A 6,473-nucleotide genomic window follows, 5' to 3' on the forward strand; every position below is an offset into this window, starting at 1 on the left:
TCGGGTTAAGGGTGAGGGGTCGGGGGGTTGGGGGAGCAGGATGGGGGGGGGGAGGGTGGTGATGGAGCAGAGTCGACAGATACACAATTGGGCATAGTTTCTGTCACTCTGATGCCCCCTGTTCACCAAGCAGTAAATAGGTACCTGGGAAATAGACAGCTGCTACGGGCTGCTTCCTGGGGGATGTGTGTGTACTCACCTAGTTGTACTCACCTAGTTGTGCTTGCGGGGGTTGAGCTTTGGCTCTTTGGTCGCGCATCTCAACTGTCAATCAACTGGTGTATAGGTTCGTGAGCCTATTGGGCTCTATCATATCTACATTTGAAACTGTGTATGGAGTCAGCCTCCACCACATCACTGCCTAATGCATTCCATTTACTAACTACTCTGACACTGAAAAAGTACTTTCTAACGTCTCTGTGGCTCATTTGGGTACTCAGCTTCCACCTGTGTCCCCTTGTTCGTGTTCCACCCGTGTTCAATAATCATCCCAAATCATTATTTATAATACACACACATACACATGATTACACATACTGACATGTAGCTCAGCTGGATTGGTACATATAGTACACATGAAGACAAGGAGCATGTACTATCCCTGCATGGGATAGTACACATGCAGCTGATGAAGCAGAGATAACACATTAAATTTTATCACAGGCGTACTATCCAAGTGGTTTAACATACCAATTCCATAGTATTAGTAGTAGCAGTAGTGATGTAGAAGAACAAGATAACTTATCTGAGAGCAGGTCAGCTAGTATCAGGCGTACTGTCACTGCAACAATCACCTTCAGTGGTTGATTGTTCAATAAATCACTGAACTATATGTTTAACAGATCTCTCACACCTGTCCATGGAGGACAGAAGAAAATGTATATGTGCTGGTTGGCATTGTAATTGTCTGGCCACGTCTGTGGTAGGAGAGGAAAAAAAATCCTGACTTAACTACAAGAGTACCAGTAGTTAGTATTGATTGTTCATTCCAACTGTACTTTCTCCTTTATCAATATATTTCTAATATTCTTTCCTTTCTCTCATTTCCACGATCTCTCTCCCTCCCGCTCTCTCCTGCTCTCCCCCTCTCTCCCTCTCTCGCTCTCTCGCTCTTCTCCCTCTCTCCCTCTCGCTCTCTCCCGCTCTCCCCCTCTCTCCCTCTCTCGCTCTCTCGCTCTCTCCCTCTCTCCCTCCCTCTCTCGCTCTTTCTTTCTCTCTCTCTCTCTCTTTCTCTCTCGTTTTCTTCCTCACTGTTACCAATTTATTATTCCTCCTGGTCTCTTAGCGTCTATTCTCCTGTTACTTGCTTTATCATCTCTTATCTCTTCTCCCCTCCGTTATCCTGCCTATCCTCGTCGACTTGCCTTGTTAGCTTAATTTCTTCATTATATCTTGTCCTCTCTTCGGAGCTGCTGTTGGTAATCGCATCTTCAAGACGATATGGACTGCTCATATTGCTCTGTTTCCCTTCTTCTTCCCTCACTCTCTCCCCCCTTCTCTCACCCCCCCCCCTAATTTTCTCTCACCCCTCTTAATTTTCTCTCACACCCCCTCCTCATTCTCCCCCCCCCCTTCCGTGACTCCAGCTCTTCCCACACCCTCCCTCTTCTCCTTTCTTATCACTTTCCCCGTCCCACTACCCCCTTTCCATCTCCTTCCCTCTAACTCCTCCTCTCCCCAAACCCCCCCCCCCTCCCTTAACCCCCCCCCCATCTCCCTCTTCCCCAATGCCTTATCCTTACTAACGCAGATTAGTGTGGAATGGATAATTTCTCTCGTTATTCTGTTCCTTCTCTCTGGCAATCTGTCACTTTCTCTACTACCTCATCTCCCTCTTTCTCTCCCTCTCTCCCTCTCTCTCCCTCCCTGGAAGCTGTATCTCAATATTTTTCTCTGTGCAGGATTTCCTACTTCTCCTGTCTTAGGTCTGTCCTAACAGGCTTAGTTATAACTATACTTTAACCTCCATTCTGCCTGATGCTGCTGTTCACCCTCGTCTCTAGCGACACATTTGCTTGTTATCTGCATTTATCCTTCTAAACAACTCCAAGATTAATGTCTTCTCTCTCTCACCTCTGTTCCTTTCTTGTGTTTAATCATATGTTGAGTTCCTTTCCCTTTCACTCCTTCCCTTCCTTCTCCCCTTCTTCCCTTCCTTTTCCCCTTCCTCCTACTCCTCTATCCCTTCCTCAAAATCCCAACCCACCCACTCTTCCATCTCTCTCTACTCGCCTGATATACCCCCCCTACACCACCTCATTCCCATCCCATAATCCCCTATCCCATCATATCCCCCCCCCCTCTTCAGGACCACCACCTATTCTCCTCCCTTTCCACCCCCCTCCCCCATCCCACATGGCTAGCTAACAAGTGAGGGTTTAAATGCCACAGTCCGCGTCACGCACATCTGTGAGCTGCGTCACGTGTTGCGTCACCTGATACACGACCGTCGCGTGCATCTGTTCCGTCCCCTCCCCCCCCTCCCACTGTGGAGTGGACCTTTGTCGTGGGATGGGATAGGGGATAGGGGGGTGTCGTCCCTCGGGTCCTCTCTAATGGTCAGAGATATTTTGGCCACAGTTGTCCCTCTCTCTCTCGTCAATTAGTTCCACCTAACTGTTGGTGGAAGCAGCTGCACTAGGCGACATGCATGGCGATCTGATATGGCAAACATCTCTCACTCCTCATGTCTCTCTCTCTCACCCCTCTCATGTCTCTCTCTCACCCCCTCTCTCATGCCCGCATATACCCACCACCACCACCGCCTCCGTGGGGTAGAGTACCCACAGGCTGTTGGGCACTTGGAGTGACAATGGGCATGAACAGTTGGGCACGTCCCTAAGGCCCAACCTGACAGCTGTCTCGCGCCTGATTGGTTCTCCCTGAGGCAAGGGGGAACGCTCCCATTGGCTGGATAGCCATTAGAACCCCGATAATATATACTCTGTATATAGAGATTTGTCACTTAACAGTATTGACAGTATAGTACAGTATGGACAGTATATTAGCAGTATAGTACAGTATGGACAGTATATTGACAGTATAGTACAGTATGGACAGTATATTAACAGTATAGTACAGTATAGACAGTATATTAACAGTATAGTACAGTATAGACAGTATATTAACAGTATAGTACAGTATAGACAGTATATTAACAGTATAGTACAGTATAGACAGTATATTAACAGTATAGTACAGTATAGACAGTATACACTTGACAGTATAGCAACATTGAACACTGTCAGTGTGACAGTCAAGCAGCGTCAATAACCGACTAAGAGGAGGATTAAGACGGAAAAAGACAGTATGAAGCTACAAGATGATTGAGACAAACTAAAGGAATGGTCCAACAAATGGCTATTAAAGTTCAACCCGAGCAAATGTAAGGTAATGAAACTAAAGGTCGTGGAAACAGGAGGGCCAGACACAGGATACCCAATCTAGACATGATAGCGCTCTGGGGCCAGATTCACGAAGCAGTTACCCAAGCACTTGCGAACCTGTCCATCTTTTCTCAACCTTTGGCGGCTTTGTTTACAATTATTAAACAGTTAATGAGCTCCGAAGCACCAGGAGGCTGTTTATAACAATAACAACAGTTGATTGGCAAGTTTTCACACTTGTAAACTGTTTAATAAATGTAACCAAAGCCGTCAAAGATTGAGGAAAGATGTACACGTTCGTAAGTACTTGCGTAACTGCTTCGTGAATCTGGCCCCAGTAGGCTCAGAAACCTGTATATCAGTTGACTGACAGTTGAGAGACGGGGACCAAAGAGCCAGAGCCCAACCCCACCGCAAGCACAACTAGGTGAGTATACGCTCTTAACAATGACCTCATCAGCTTGGCCGCAGCCAACAGACGGCCAAATGGACAGAGGGGTGGGGGGTGGGGGGTGGGGGGGTAGGGGAGGGGGGATGTTTATATATTTGATGAGTGGTGATGAGTAGTGATGAGTGGTGACCCCGCACCGTCTGGCGATGAATATAGATGAGCCGCCTTGCTCGTGCCTCTCATGTTTATGCCGGCCTGTAATTACACAGAGCCTTTGCTTCGATTGACAGGTTAATGAGAGGTTCCCGAAGGGTCGTAGTTCGAGGTTCCCGAAGGGTCGCAGTTCGAGGTTCCCGAAGGGTCGCAGTTCGAGGTTCCCGAAGGGTCGCAGTTCGAGGTTCCCGAAGGGTCGCAGTTCGAGGTTCCCGAAGGGTCGCAGTTCGAGGTTCCCGAAGGGTCGCAGTTCGAGGTTCCCGAAGGGTCGCAGTTCGAGGTTCCCGAAGGGTCGCAGTTCGAGGTTCCCGAAGGGTCGCAGTTCGAGGTTCCCGAAGGGTCGCAGTTCGATGGTCGTAGAAGGAGATCAATGCCGGTCAATTACAGAGGTGAAACGGGTCTATGTGGACATTTACGCTATCTTACACGCTATCTACGCTACATGCGGACTTTACGAGGTCTCATGCACGAGGAAAACAACAACAGTGTGATGTTTCAACCGAGAAAGTCTTTGGGGGGAATAGCATGGGTGACCCTAGAGTCATACTCCTTATCTATGACCTGACGGTTGAGTGGATAGCGTTCGGGATTCGTAATCCTAATGTTCCGAGTTCGATCCCCGGTGGAGGCGGAAATAGGCAGAGTGTCTTTCACCTTTTCAAACGGTATTAACATTGCATTAACGTATTTTAACATTAGTATCAATGATATTAACATTGCTTCACTCTCACTTAAACGTTGAGAGACCAGACGTGTATATATATATATATTATATTATATATATATATATATATATATATATATATATATATATATATATATATATATATATATATATATATATATATATATATATATATGAAGTTGTCAGACCACGGAGGAAGAATTGAAACAGGGATTTCCTGAAGTACTTTCGTATATTAATACATCTTCAGAAGGAATGTAAATCATTCCTGTATTCGGACCCCTGTATTCCTCCACAACTAAAAGACGCACTTAGGAACCTGTACATCTTTCTTCAATCTTTGACGGCTTTGGTTACATTTATTAAAGAGTTTACAAGCATGAAAACTTGCCAATCAACTGTTGTTATTGTTATAAACAGCCTCCTGGTGCTTCGGAGCTCATTAACTGTTTAATAATTGTAAACAAAGCCGCCAAAGATTGAGAAAAGATGGACAGATTCGTAAGTGCTTGCGTAACTACTTCGTGAATCTCACCCCCTGGTAAGTAATGACCTCAGGATAAAAATGTTTCTATCCCTAATTAACGCACATCACAGGCACCTCAAAGCGTCACAAGACCGCTGCATGGAGAATGCATTACCACTTTTCCACCACAGGCTAATGAATCACGTTAACTGTTATCACGAGACAAAACGAGGTATTTCGATAACAACGATCCACTTTGAAGAGAGTCGAGGATAACTGACGAGGAGCGATCGTTAATAAGTAATGTATTGTTAACGAGGGAAATACAGCTGTATAGATGCAAGTTGTATTTTTTTTACATTATACATCGTTTCGTAATTTTTTGTCCAGTGAATTTTTTTGGGTATTAGATAATGGTATATCAATGTTCTGGTAGTGGTAGGGTCGACTAGTTTGGTCTGGTAGTGGTAGGGTCGACCAGTGTGGTCTGGTAGTGGTAGGGTCGACCAGTGTGGTCTGGTAGTGGCAGAGGTCGACCAGACGAGGTCTGGCAGTAGCAGAGGTCGACCAGTGTGGTCTGGCAGTAGCAGAGGTCGACCAGTGAGGTCTGGCAGTGGCAGAGGTCGACCAGACGAGGTCTGGAAGTAGCAGAGGTCGACCAGACGAGGTCTGGAAGTAGCAGAGGTCGACCAGTGTGGTCTGGCAGTGGCAGAGGTCGACCAGACGAGGTCTGGAAGTAGCAGAGGTCGACCAGTGTGGTCTGGTAGTGGTAGGGTCGACCAGTGTGGTCTGGTAGTGGTAGGGTCGACCAGTGAGGTCTAGCAGTGGCAGAGGTCGACCAGTGAGGTCTAGCAGTAGCAGAGGTCGACCAGTGAGGTCTGGCAGTGGCAGAGGTCGACCAGACGAGGTCTGGAAGTGGCAGGGTCGACCAGGTCTTGTGACAAAGTATCGCTTGACTGAATTTCAAGAGTGCGTGTCGCCACTGTTCTTGATATATTATTGTGAAGGAACCCTCGCAAACCGGATAGCAATGAAAGAAGAAGGAAGCAGGGAGATGGAAGGGAAGGAGGGAGAAGGAAAGAAAATAGGAAGAAGGAAGGGAAAGAAAGGAGAAGCAAGGACGTAAAGGGAATAGAGAAACTGCGAGAAGCCACTGAAGGATATGAAAGTAGGAAAGAAATGAGAAGGATGGAAAATAAGCAGAAGGAAGAAAGAACAGGAGGGAGGGAAAATGAAGAATGAGAGAGGGAGGCGTGGGTGGGTGAGTGAGTGAGTGAGTTAGTGAGTGAGTGAGTGAGTGAGTGAGTGAGTGAGAGCAGGACAGAGGCCAAC

This window comes from Procambarus clarkii, chromosome 54 (assembly GCF_040958095.1).
Source record: "Procambarus clarkii isolate CNS0578487 chromosome 54, FALCON_Pclarkii_2.0, whole genome shotgun sequence".
NCBI lineage: Eukaryota > Metazoa > Arthropoda > Malacostraca > Decapoda > Cambaridae > Procambarus > Procambarus clarkii.